Consider the following 14469-nt stretch of genomic DNA (forward strand, 5'->3'; position numbering starts at 1 on the left):
AGCATGAGCAGATATTGGTTCTTTCTGTACTAAACAGGCAGAGATTGTTCATAGATGCAGAGGCATGCCTGAATGTTTCTCCTTCCTCCTTCCTTCCACTGAACTCTTTCTCTAGTCCAACGCTGAATTAAAAAACACCGATTTGATGCCCTCTTTCATCAAATCCTTTCCGCATCATTTCCTTATAAAAGAGATTTTTTTTAAGAATTCTCTTTCCAGTCCTGAAATCAAATTAGTTCCATGTCTGTGAAAAGACAAAATGTGCAAATGACACTTACCTGTACCCATATCAATATGTATCTCAGCACGCTAACTTCTTATTGCCATTATAGAAAGGGTTTGTATCCTAAAGAGAGGGTAATACTCAGGTGTCCAAAACCACACTGGGCTTAAATTTAATTTAACTTAATTTAAAATTAAGTTACTAGTGATTTACAGATACAATATCTGAAATCTGGTACAGGTATATTATACTTAATGTATCATGAAATTTCAAATTTATTCCAGTGAAAAACATAACTCTGTACTGATTGTTATTATGATATTTGCAGTTACTGCAGAATCCAGGACTAGATAACCCCAGGACACAAGAGTCTTCACCCCAGCATTTAAGGTAAGATTGTCACAAGGTGCACAAGATTTTGATGAAGGTAGAATAGAATAGAATGGAGTAGAATAGAATAGAATAGAATAGAATAGAATAGAATAGAACAGAACAGAATAGAAAAGAATAGGAATAGACTCAGAAGGGACCTACAATGATCGTCTAGTCCAACTGCTCATCTAGTCCAACTGCAAAAGTAAAAACTATATACTAATCATATTTACAGTCGTGGAGTAAATTTAAAAATACTTCACTGAAATATCTGGAGTTATTCCACATTGTAATGTGGAATATATGTGTAATATGTAATCATGTCAATAGTTACTCAATTATGTCAGCTCCTAAATTGACAGGAAAAAAGGAGTCAATGAAGACATCTTATATGCACTTGAACCAATAGAACTAACTGGTTTGTAGCTCGCCCACCTTGAAGCTGCAATGAACATGCTTTATAAAAATGGACTGACAAAAATCCTACCTGATTCAGGGGAGCATTAAGAAGATGAGAAAAAGATTTGTAGTTGTATCTCCCCACTTTGTTTATGTAGATCAATAAGAAAGGCACTTAAAAAGATAGGTAGGTTTAACTTAATTCAAACAGCAGAATTCGAGCAAGCAGCTAATTTCAATGGATAGCGTAAGGGCTGGAGGAGATCAAGTGAACAAGTATCCTTAAAGTTTCAGCAGGTCGAGCTGGAACTACAGAGCTCTTCAGATGTTAGTATTTACACTAATCGATCACTATGGAAAAAAAATCCAAATTTTCATATTGAGGTCATCTTCACAGGGAAGGAAAAATAGTTTGCTTTCCCAAATCATCCTTCAATTTCATGCTAAATATACAGGACACTGTGATCTGTCAGTACTTTTAGGAGTCTCAGTTATAAACACAAAAAATACTATTCTCTCCTTTTGTGCAGTGGCATTCATTAATCACAAAGTGGTTTGTGTTCTTTTTATGTATTACAGAATTTTATTGGTTTTGTTTTGCAGAGCTAAATAAAGGTACAGAGAAGTTATTCAACTTTTTATCCAAGGTCACAGTCAACACTCATAAGGAGTCTCTTATGGTTCCTTGATTATTTTTTTCAACTCTGCAATTCATTAGCTCACTCTAACCTCTTGGTTAACTTGTTTAGTCATGAAATGCCTCCCTTAAATTTGTCTCACAGATCACATGCTGCCATGATCCATCTTGCATTTCTGGAACCTTCTGGAAAATTTGCTGGTTTTCTGATTGTGATCACTTTCCTCCTCAGCCTGAGGAAGACTACACAGTTCTTCAACAGAAAAAGGGACTTACAATATTAGGAGGAGGTTAGCCCTGACGATAACCTCCTGTTTACAAAAAAAAAAAAAAAAAAGGAAAATCAAACAGATTACAACCAGAAAGAAGTATGATTTTCAATTTTTTCTCTAGTTTCAAAAAAGAGGTGATTTCAATGCAGTGAAACATCAGAAAAAGTTTAGCTGAATGTACTTCTAATGCAAATATTTGGTTCTTGATAGGCTTGTTGCATTTGTGAAGATTCTGGCCTTAATATGGAGTTACTGTGTTTCTTTAGTTGGCAGCTGAAATGCTATTGGGAATAACTTTCTCTGTGATATATTGCTTGTTACCTGTTGTACTATTTCTGTGCACAAGGTTCTGGGGTTTTTTCTTTCCTTTTAAGACCTGTGACTGATAGCTGGTTGAGAACTTGAATACGGACAGGTTCAAGAGAAATGATCTGGAATTTTTGAGCTGGCTATGTTGTTCTGAACATGAAATATGGCAGAGAGGAGAAGATAAGACTTTGATATTATGTTGTGGACTTTCCTTTCTTCTTTGTTGCTCCTTTCCCTTTGTTTCATAGAATAATGTCAACTAAAACTCCAAGCCTGTGAAAGTTCTGCGTTTTGTAAAACGGCTGTTAAAATGCTCGTTACTCCACAGCCTTACTGTCTTCCTCACAAAACATGCTCACCTGAGAACTGAATGGTTTGTCTGTTCTTCAGACTGCTATAGAGAGCTTGTGGTGGATCCTATGGTTGAAGCTGCTGTTATATCTCTGTCTCCTTTCCCATCCTTTTGCCCTTGACTCTTGAGTCATCAACATTAATGAACTTTCTGCAGGCCCAAACTTGCCCTCAGTGGATGTGGCAGTGAAGTTTCTGAAGGAGATATTAAAACCAGACTTTTCAGTTTTGACTGTCACATAGGCCGCAACAAGGTCTATATTTAAAGCTGCTATTCATCTTCCACAGTAAATTTCTGTTTACACTTATACGTAACTGCATCAAAGATTCCCTTTAGCTTTTGACCCCCTTATTGGCCTCAGATGGGGTTTTTTTGCTAAATTGCAATAAAAAGTTATCACTGGAGTCTTAGTCTTCAAAAACTGGTGGATGAACACCAAGAAAATGCATTTAGACTCAAGCTCTATGAAGTGCTGAACAACTTTCTACACCAACCCAGCCTGGTAAGAGCAACCTTGCGATGTAAGATCATTTCAAGAATATTAACACTGACCACTGTTAGCTGGAGTCCTTCTGGAAATTTCATCAAGCCAAGTTTATACCTGGTTGCTTTTGACCAAAACACTTTTTCTTCCTTACAGGACCCAAGTGGACTTTCAGGTCTGCCACAGAAATCTGCTAAAATATAAACAAAGTAAATCAGACTGAACTGTTATGGAATTGCTTTTCTTTGACAATCACATTTTGTTACTACTTTGCTTTCTGCTTCTATATTTCTGTGCACCCAGAAATAGCTTCAGGGCTTCAGATCTCCAGGACAAAGAGAGAAGATGTAGTGGTGATAAGGTGATGAATTGCTAAGAAGAGTCAGAAAGTACCAGAAGGAAGGCTTTTTAGTTTTGATCATCATACAAGGAAAAGGCAAACAAGTATTCATAGGCTGTGGCAATGGGAAGGAAGTGCTAGTGGATGATGCTAGAAAAGTTATGTGGTGTTATTTAATTTTGAATAAGTAGCCCTCGGAGTCAAAAATCTTGACATCATTACACAGTAAGTGTAGTTAAAGATTTTGAATATACATGGCTTGGCCAATAAAGTCTTAGACTAGTGTGGTTTATAAGTTTTATTAAAGATACATAAAAATAATTTCAACCATTGAAAATGTAACTTGTCAATAAAAGATTTAAAGGTACAAGTCCTTATCACCCTTCTCCTCTGTCTACAGGATTTTTGTGTTTGGTTTTTTTGTGGCAGTTTCTTTTTGAGGACAACCTCCCATTTGACAGTCTTTTGGATGACATTAAGAGATGGGAACAGCTATCCTTAATGAGTAAAAAGTAGTTGAGAAGGGCTGGGATTGCTGATAATTTTATTGATCTTGGACTATTTCCCTGAGGCAGAAATATGACATGCATGTAAAAACGAAAAGAACTGCAAAACCAGAAGATACAACTTTGGTTTTTCATGTTGATTTTTGCTTCCAACCATGTTCCTTTGGAAAGGCAAAGGAAGTATATGGGGTTTATTATGTGCTTAAGAGATATATTGTATTAGGACCAGTTCCAGGCTTTTAGCTACCTTTTCAGTTTCAGAATCACCGTAATTGTTGCAGAAGAACAGCTCAAGTGGATTTTAATTACAAAGCAAAAAAAGAAAAGAAGTGATATTGGGAAGAGGAAATGACAGATAATGTGACAGCTGAAACAGAAGTCCTGCTGTCCAGGGGAATTTCAGGACTTAGTCATGGCCAGTGGAGTTAATGGGACACCTGGGTTCTTCTTTCTGACTTATCACAGGTAAGCCTTCAGGATCTCAGTGCTAAAGGGAGAGATGTTGTGGTGGTTCCCACCTGATAGCCATTATTCCAGTAAGGCAGCTCTTTTTAGTTTCCTGTCTCCTCAGCTCTAGTAAGAGATAACTAGTTCCCATATTAGACTATCTTTCATTTTTGGCAAATCCGTATTGGTCTGTCTTTTTCCTTAAATCTTCTTCGGCTCAACAGCCATGACTCCTGGACATTTCTGGGCAGGTAGGAATTATTTTTAGGTTTTATAATTTTGTGGAATTTCTTACAAAATGTTAATGTTTGGGGTTTTTTTCCTAGGTTTTTTGTATTCTTTTTTTAGTTCTGTAGGACATGGTGGGATTGGACTACCATTATTGTTTTATCTAGGAAAGCTTAAAATAGTGGTACACAGTGGTGCTCTGATGGGATCCTGCACTGTGGAATTGCTCCCAACATGTGGCTGGATCAAAAGCTTACCTGCACTCTGCTGCAAATGCGATAGGTCTGATGCCTCTGCAGACAAAGTCTCTCAACGCTAAGTGGGGATCGGGCTGCAGGCTCAGAGGAATTGCACTGATAGTTCACATCCCACTTCTATTTACTTCAGTGCTCTGAAGTCTCTATCCTATGATATAATTAGGTGAAAACCTACCAAATGAAGAAAAAGGAGGCCCTCGGAAAAAGTGAAAACACAAGTAAGCAGCTTATGTTGGAGTAGTTCATTCACCCTGTTTAATGTAGCACAGGGTCAACTGAGAAAAGGACTAACAAGGGCAAGATGATGACTAGATGACCTACAGAAGGGAGGAAGGCTTGACTTCCAGCACCCTATGCACGAAACATAGATGTGTTTGTACAACAGGCCCTGAAGAAATGAGAAGAAGCAATGAGAGATGATAAGGGTACTGATGATTTAATTTGTGTTTCCTCAGTTGAGCAGGAAGAACCAAATTTCCACTATTTGAATGATGATTTTCTTCAGGAAAATACTGCAAGGAGGCATTTCAGTGTTATTTACCCCTTGATTAGCTCTACAGTGCTTATTCACTCTGTGCTTTCATATCTAATGACTAGTTTGCATTAAGATGAAAAGAATTGAACCCCCCTCTTTCCAGAGTAACTTAGCAGAAGAAATAGTTCATACCCAGACATAGTGGAACACATCTGGGTAGAAGTCTCTTACTAACACAAAAGAAACTAAATGCGTAGTGCAGCATGAATACTTTATTCATCAAAGGAAACTGATTTCAGTTGGAACTGGTGACCTGAGTATTGTCTGACAGTACGGTGTTTTATTCTTAGTGGATTTCAATATCATTACATCACCAATTGCTATTACAGCATTTTGTCTCCTTTTCTTAAGAGTTGATACCTCTTAATAGTTGCTCAGCTACAATTGGGAAGCTGTCTGTGTGGTAGTGGCTCAACGCTGGCTGTGTCTATGTATGTTGGCACTTGAGTAATGGGGAAAAATGCAGAGTAATAGATTATTTTAATTGAGAGATTCAGGGATTGTATTCTGCTCAACCCACTTAGAACAGAAGTAAAGAACTGAAGTGATTTTCAAATCTCTAAGGGCTTGCTTGTGTTTTCTCCTTTAGCTGCATAAATAAAATTCTGTCACAAGAGTTTGATAACATGATCTTTATAACACAAACTATCACAGAGGAAAACCTATTTTTTCTGCACAACTAAAACCAAATAATCTTCATGTTAAACATTTTTATGATGAATATGATGATATTTGTTGGCAGAAAGGATAAAGAGGGTGTTCTAGAGCATCAAGTAATGAAATTATCATTGGGAGTGTTATTAAGGGAGAGAATCCGTGAGACCTTCCTTAGGCCTTTAGATTTACCTACCTAGGAATACCCAGGACAGCACAGAAAAAGTATAATGTTGGAACAGTTATTGCTTACTTGAAAGGTTAAAGATCATCAGATTCCAAGAATGGGAGTCAAGGACAGAAAAGGAGGCACACAGGAGTGGCAAACAAAGTGGAAGGTGAGGCCAGTCTTCTGAAACTTCTGGCTGCTGCAGGAAGAATCTAACTGCAGTATTGCCACAAACCCAAATGAAAAAAAAATATGGAAATGTAGCCGGCCTTTGAAATAAACCTGCGCATTCCATGATGCATCCTTCTTCATCTTAAAGAACTGCAGAAGTCTACGCTGGCCTTAAGAGCAGTGAAAAAAGATGAGACAAAATTGTATCAGAAAGGCCAGGCCTAGTAGTAGATATAAAAACAGTGCTTGAATTTCATCTGAGGATGGAGAGAATGTCTTCTTTATACCTGTTCCCTTATTAATTTTGTTCAGAGATCTAGATTAATCTCAGCTACTGTTGTGCATGTATTGTAGGTTTCCAAGGCAGGAACTCTTTCTGCAGTCATTAGCTAGTTCAGACCTTAGGCTGAAATCTCTATGTGTCTGTCTTGGTAACTGCCTAAAATTAGTCCACGGGTGAGGCTGGTCTTCTGTCTCTCTCTCTCTGCCTACACTGAGCAACTCTGAAAAGTAGCTGGTTTAAGATCAGGCACACTTCCAGCTGATGTGAGGCTGAACCTGTCTTAGAAAATAAAGTTAACACTTGACAAGTCAATGGTAACTTGATCATCTTTACTATGTTGCCTGGTATCTCTCTGACACAGTAGGGATCCAGTCCATGTTTTGTACACTGTCACTCATCTTATCCCAAATAGTGAACATCAAGTTTCTCTGCCTTTTTTTTTTCATATATATATACATAGAGTCAGAGAGAGAGAAATTATATGATACTGTCACTGTAGAGAAAAACACAGTAGCTTTGTCAGTGGCCAGAGAAATGACATTGTCAAGTGACAAAGGCATACATCAAAATAAAAAATGTAGTGTTTTGCTCATTACCTGGTGGGTAGCATGTATGCTTCGTTGTTAACTTTCCTCATGCTATAGTGTGCTGGGCAATTTCTCAGCACCCTATTGAGCACAAGCAATCCTGCTTGAACCAATACGCCTGGTCAGCACCTGTTACCCTCCACCTTGTCCCAGATGCTTTATGATTTATGTGAAACAAAGAAAGCAGGAAAATAGGTTGAATCAGTGGCTTGAGAAACCAAAGACAAGTCCACTCTAAATATGAACAAAAGCATCAGGCTAAGTCTAATTCCCAGAAATGAAAGATACTCGCTTGTTTTAGTTGTAGCCTATTAATAGTATGTGTGAGATGATAAGAAACACAATTGTCTCTAACTTTATCTTCCTCTCTTCCTTCCCGGTTAGCCCAAGCTTTACATGAAATCGGAAAAGCTTAATCTCAAGGATTGGTGATTTTCTTAGTTAACTTCATCTGAAATACTTCAGCAGCCTTTTTACTTCTTTTAATTATGCCTATTTTTTGTCCTCTTTCAGCGATTAGGTAGTTGACATACAGCATCAGATTTTCTGTGAGCTGGATGATATGTGATATCAGAGGAATCCCATGTTTGCTCAGTTTATCAGCAACGAACAGCTACACAAATGGATAAATAATTCATAGATCTCCTTCTTAGCCAAAGAAATAATATGAAAACTTGATAGCAATAAAAAATAGATATAGCAGATATGTACTACCAGATACAATTGTAAATACCTCATTCAAACATTAACAAATGAGTATTTGCTTATTAGCCATCTTCACCACAAGCTCCATCTCTATTTCCTCTAAGACTGAAATCTACCTGGACACACTATCTGATAAAATTTGCACTTTCAGGCCCTCTTAGAAGTCAAAATGCTTTTCTCACTGATGAACAGGCGAGGGCTTGAAGGGTCACAGACAAGATCCTTGTTAACAAACCTAACCTTTAGCCCCCTAGAAAGAGAATTACAGCTTGCTTTTTTTTGTTGTTGTTTGTTTTCTTTTTTTTCCTGTTTTAAGCCGAACGAGGTTAACCCTTTTTTAACATCCTTTCCTTCTGCACTTAGCCCTGAAAAGATAAATTATTATAAAAGAAACAGGCAGCAGGGATCCACACCTGGCAAGGACCTCTGGTAGAAGACTGTGAAGCATATCCTTGTACTCACCTTCCATAGCACGCCTCGGCCAGGGCAGTGATGTAGTGCAATCACTTCCCATGTTCACGAGGGTTAGCATCCAAATGTAAGTGGTGTTTGCTCTTATATGCCACTACTGAATAAGGATGACCTTCAAGAGACGTAGGAGGCCTCCTGTGCTGCTGGAAACATATGAGCTCCCTTCCCCGAGTCAGGTCCAAGCCCTTCACTGAGGAAGGCTAGTGTCAGAGATACATGCTAGATAGGAGACTCATGAGCGGACCCTGAAGGCAGAGAGATGTAAAAATACAGAAAAAAGGCTATTTCACATTGACACAGTTCTTATCTATTTAGTACTAACTTCTTTTACATTGCCAGCTGAGGTAAAAAGTATTGGAAAGAGTGTGTGATCCTTTCTCCAGATCTCTAGCCATCACAGCTTGTTTTTTCTTTGTTATTCAATCTCTGCAATGTTGTGAGCACTCTAGAGCCTGTTGTCACTGTCAGTCTTTTTTTCTTTCTCCTTCAAAACAGTGACACTTTGAGAGCATGGGCAGATGTTAAATTGCAGCAGATGCTGCAGTACAAGTCCTCAGAAGCAGAGTCATTGAAAACATAGGTATTATGCTCTTCCTCCATACCAACAAATGTGGCTGGAGGGCAACATGGCTCCAAGAGCTAGGAACAGGCCTCTTCTCTCATTAAGTGGGCTGTCTTGAACTCACAGGTGGATTGAATGGGCTAGTAGGGTAGAAAGAGCTGGTCTGTTTAAACTGCACATAAGTTTTTCAAGAACTTCTTCTGCCCAATTTCTTTACTTATTTAGAGGAAACATTCAATGAATTGTTTCAAATTTCTCTTGGTGTTTTGGAGGTAAAGTTAGGTTGAATAGCATAGAGCTAGAAAATCTATATTTAATCTTTGAATTTTAACTCTATGCAGCATTTGCATATAGGTCAACTTTCTGCAAATAGTGGGACTCAGGTCTTATATGGAAGGGGCAATAGCCAATGTCCTTGTGGATTAATATGGTGCCTGATGGATTTATTTGCTTATTGTATGATGGAGTGCATGGATTTCAAAACTAAAATTAATCCGAAGAAAAATCCAAGCAAGATTGCTATGAATTATTCTCAACATTGCACATAATTAAACGACTATTGTAAAGAGCTGGAAGTGTGTGGCTGAGTGTTCTGACTGGTGTTAATACTGAGGACTGTTGTTTAAATGTCTCATTTATCTGCTCATTTGTTTGGGTATCCCAATAAAATCCTTTTAGCCTGATTTGTCTATTAAAAAATATTCTGAGAAAGACAAACAAACCCCTTAGACTGCCTGTAAGCAGTACTTTCTCATCAGCCTGAATTTCTGAGCGTATAGCTTTCCTACTTATCTATATAGGACAAACTACCTGCTAACTCTGTGATTGTGATTCAGCAGAAGTGTGGGTTATACATGTGGGCAAGCTGGAGTCCTTGTCCCTTAATGACTCTATCATAGTTTTGCCTCCTCCTTTTGCTCACACCGCTTTTTTCTTTTTTTTTTTTTTTTTTTAAAGAAACGTGGAATTTTCAAATCCTTAGAGAGCACATGGATTATCTGAGATAGAGATAATAACTGTTTGACTCCTTTTTGAGAAAATTTTCATGAGTTTATCAGAGATGTAGATTTTACACATAAAAGTATATGTTTCTTCTTCCTCCTTTTGTTTTTCATCTTCCTTTGTGCTTAGTTTCCACTTTACTGTCTTTCCCATTTAGATCCCACTGATATAGCTGTTACCCAGGCTGGAGGGCTATGAGGACTCCAGTTGCCTTCCTTGGTGCTCCTATCAGCAGGATTTAAAAGACCCAAATGTTATTTGTTCAGATTTGTTCAGACTCACATAACTGTACTCCTGGCTCTGTTGTATCTGTTCGTAGGGAAAAATTTATTGCATAATTGTGTACTGTATAACTTCTATAATGTGAAGTAAACTTCCCATTATCCAAGAGCAGTGAAACAAGTGTCTATAGTAATAATAGTGTCTACAGGTGTTTATAAAAGCTGAAGTGTTATTTCTTTTACTGTTTTTTTTTTTTTTCAAGTGTATAGTTGTGAATACCAGAAGCTGAGCAAAAACTTGTACTTTAGTCACTTATAAGGCACTGGTCAGGAAATACCCACGACAATATATCATAAGAGATAGCTACAGCAGGCACAAAGAGCTTTGAATCATTTGAGCTATAAAGCCTTTACATAAAATTCACCCCCATCATGTTTTTATGTTTTTTCTGTATTCACTGTAGAATAAAACCAAATTATATTGCTTTCACAAGTCAGATGAAGATCTTCTACTTTGTAGACATTTTGGCCTATTTCTGCCTGATGATGTTTGCCTTTTGTATCTCATTCCTGTTGCTTGAGTAGTTAATCCCATAAAATCAATAGTTTCTTGTGCATAAAATATAAACACCATCAAGCTGTTCCAATCTGCTTCTTATATACGAAGAAGTGTGTTCATGGAGGTGGGAAAAGAGTAAGGATAAAGACTGTATGGGGTGAAGAGGAAAAACCCTCCACTCTCTTCCCCATTCACTGTTAATCCTTGTTCCTGCCCTATAATAAAAATGAAACTCTCCTTAAAACTTTAAAGTATGTGATTGTGAGGATTCACCTGTGACTATTTTGACAATTAACAGCTATCCACTGGAATATTTATGATGGAAAACTTGCACAGTCATTTTATGATTTTTGAGCCATGCTCTTTGGCTGGTATCTTGAAATGAGCCAAATACATGGTATTTCATGTTATGCTCTTCATCACTGCTATGTTTGCGTTACTAAAAATCTTTGCACAGATGGGCAGAGGCAGTGCTGTCAGAAAATTTTCAGTTGCAAATTCTCTGCTAAATCCAAGCTTTTTCTCCCTCCAATTGTTTAAAAATAAAACAAAACAAAATGCATAATATGCCTAGTTCTGGTTATCTTTTATGCTAACTTACAGCAAAAATATATTGCCTAACTTTCCATTTCTTTTATTCCTCCAGTAGAAAGACTATTATGAAGAACGGGGATTACTTGGTTTATTTCATCTTAATGCTTTCCTGGGTTTAGCCATTATTTTTCTTTCTTTTTTTTTTTTTTCCCCCCACTGTTAGCTTTTTTTCTAGTATGGTTTTACATTACCAGGAATAGAGGAACAGAATGATATCAAATAAGATCAAAGCTCTTCATCCTTCACTTCATCTAAGAGGCAATCTGAATCTACCTTGAATTTTTGAAGACTTTAACTAACTCTTTTCTATCCCTCATGTTCAGCAGAAAAATCTGATGCTTCTCATACTGGCAAATAAAAAAATGGGAAACCCGTAGTCTGCTAAACTGGAATAGAGTGGTAGTAGATTATGCTTTAAGAGTGAATGTGAATGGAGCAAGATTACCTCTTTTTTCACTTCTCTTCCATTGTATTAAGGCTGTAATAGTGTAAAGCAGATCATATATACAAATGCATATGCAGAATTTGTTGTATTATGCAATCATTTGCACTCTATGAAAACATTCAAATCCACTTTTTTTTGGTGAATTTGGAACAGTTTTATGACTAAAATTGTGTAGTATGAAATATAGTATGTCTGGCCACTATTCACTATATACAGTGCGCTAATCCCCTGTTTGAACAGATTCATTCATCAAATATGGGAGGAGAAGTAACAGGATATGACCTTGGTGACTTATGATAACCTATGAATTCAAAATAACTAGCTCATATGTATCTATAATACAAAATACATTTGAATAAATAGTAGCTTCAGTTTTTCTGAATGAGAAATATATTTGCAGAAATGGCTCTTTTCCCTTTTCATTCAGGTTGTTGAGTCACAGTCTCTACTTAACCTCTCCTGAAACAAAGCCCTCAACTTCTGCCCCCTGGAGAGTTCTCCTGTGCTACTTCTTCATCAAACCCACCTCGGTGTTATTGTGTAGGTCAACCAGTAGATTTAACTAAGAAGATCTTGTAGGAACAATACTATTTAAAGTAAAGCCACATTGCAAGATTATCACTGCAGTGAAAGCATAGACCCTTTGCCAGGTCCGGGATATTTCTCTGCAAAGATGGCAGGTCAATGAGGTGTCAGGGAACGTATCTGGAATCAGCTGAAAGGTGCCAGGGATTTCTCTATCCCTGAGGTGGCTCAGAGTCAGGACGTGACAGGCAAATTGCATCAACATTTGCTTTCTTGCTCTTCTAGGAATGAAATATCTGGACATACTTTTCTGACAGAAATCTCTTCTTAATATTTTGAGATGTTTATTTAATTCACTCATTACTCGTCAGGCTACTCATTTTGTTTGTATCTTTATCTTGTAGAGAACTATATGTTATAGATACATATATGTATATGCAAACACACACATGCACACACATACACACATATATTTATAGACATACATATGCACATATTTGTATGTCTATTCTGTAAACACATTATGTATAGTTAGGTATAAATACAGCTACAAACAACATTAGTACATATAAATATGTGTAAGCTGTCATTAAATCTGATTATGATTTCTTACTCGCAGAAAGAGTATGTATGAAATGGTTTTTATGTTGCTTTGTTGAAGACTTGCTGCTAATGCATTGGTATTTGATGCTCACATATTTTAATATGCTGCATGCCTGAATGACAGATGATTATCTGACAAAGGAAATCTGGTGTTAAAAAAAACAAGCTATTACTACATTTAAAAACCCCAACTCTAACAGCAGAACAGTTAAGTATATGTATTGTATTTAAAAAATTTAATAGCTGCCTATTGCCAGTATTGTCTTTGTCCGCGTTGACAACAAAAGGATAAATACAGTGCATACAGTAGGTCCCTCTGGTTGTACCATGAACATGACACATGTCATCCTATGATAAATTGGCTCTGTGTCTGTTCAATTTCAAATCCAAAGCTCTGGAGGCAGAGGTGTTAGGAAGCAGGCATAATTCTGGCGAGCAGAGGCCTCAGATGCACAAAATTAGTGTGCATGGAACAGATAACAGAAAGCGAGAGGGAGACTGAGAGGAAGTTTGCACAGGTTTGTCAACTTCCTGCGGTTTAGGTAGTATTGGCAGATGTTAGGTGTAAAAAAAACATCTGTAAGCATGATAATGAATGTTACCAGAATTTGAAGTGACAACTGTATCGAGCACAAATGTTGTCTTGTTTCTTCATTTGCATACCAATTAAATAAAAGACCCAAATATTAGGTTCCAGAATTTGTTTGACAAATAATCTGTGGGGTTTACTCAGTACATCTGGGTCAGACGTGTTGGCTGTGTGACAGATGCAGTGTCAAAAGAAGATTTTAACATGGAAAAAATGTATTCAGATTGTTATTAAGTAAGTACTGTACTTAAAGCAGAGATTAGAAAAGGGTCTAGCTCAGAAATTGCTTTAATCATAGTGGTATCTACCTCTCTCTAGGCATTTTATTCTGCATTACTGTCAGGTCTGGTATGTGAGACATCTTCCTCACCAACCACTGAAGAAAGGAGTAGGCAAAAATAGTGCTGCTCTGTACCATTACATTGTACAGCTTATTCCCTGGGTAAATACATGTGTTTTGTGGGACTACTCAAAGAGTAAGAAACTACTTGATGAGAGTAAGGATGGCAGAACCAAGCATCACATGCTTAAGCATTTATGCAGAATTTTACATTTTTCATGCTGCTCTGAAATATTTACTAAGTAGTTCATGCCTGGTGAAGGTTCAGGTCAGTTCTTGTTTTAGTAAAACAAGTTCACTTGACCCTGATTTTAAACTTGAGCCAAATCAGGACAGCTCTTTTCTTGGCCAAATGTTGCTCTGATAAACTGAACCTATATGTCTTCCTAATATGCATGTCTTTTCCACAACTTCTGGGGTATGCCACCCATGTGGCATTTCATTTTGTGCTCTTCCACAGAATCATAGAATTGTTTAGGCTAGAAAGGCCTTTTAAGATAATCAAATCCAACTGTTACCCTAACACTGCCAAGTCCATCACTAAATCATGACCCTAAGCAACACATCTACACCTCTTCTAAATCCCCCCAGGGGTGGGGACTCGACCCCTTCCCTGGGCAGCCCCTTC

The 14469-nt window shown here is 37.4% G+C and overlaps 1 long non-coding RNA gene across 1 annotated transcript in view; it reads right to left on the reverse strand.

The window, feature by feature from the left end:
* LOC118452007 overlaps positions 1-14469 on the reverse strand; it is a 15226-nt gene that overhangs the window by 375 nt on the left and 382 nt on the right. Inside the window, exon 2 of the long non-coding RNA XR_004841638.1 lies at positions 9771-9773. This is a non-coding gene — a long non-coding RNA (uncharacterized LOC118452007). The remainder of the gene's footprint in view (positions 1-9770; positions 9774-14469) is intronic.

This window comes from Egretta garzetta, unplaced genomic scaffold (genome assembly GCF_000687185.1).
Source record: "Egretta garzetta isolate BGI_Z169 unplaced genomic scaffold, ASM68718v1 scaffold433, whole genome shotgun sequence".
Taxonomy (NCBI): Eukaryota; Metazoa; Chordata; class Aves; order Pelecaniformes; family Ardeidae; genus Egretta; species Egretta garzetta.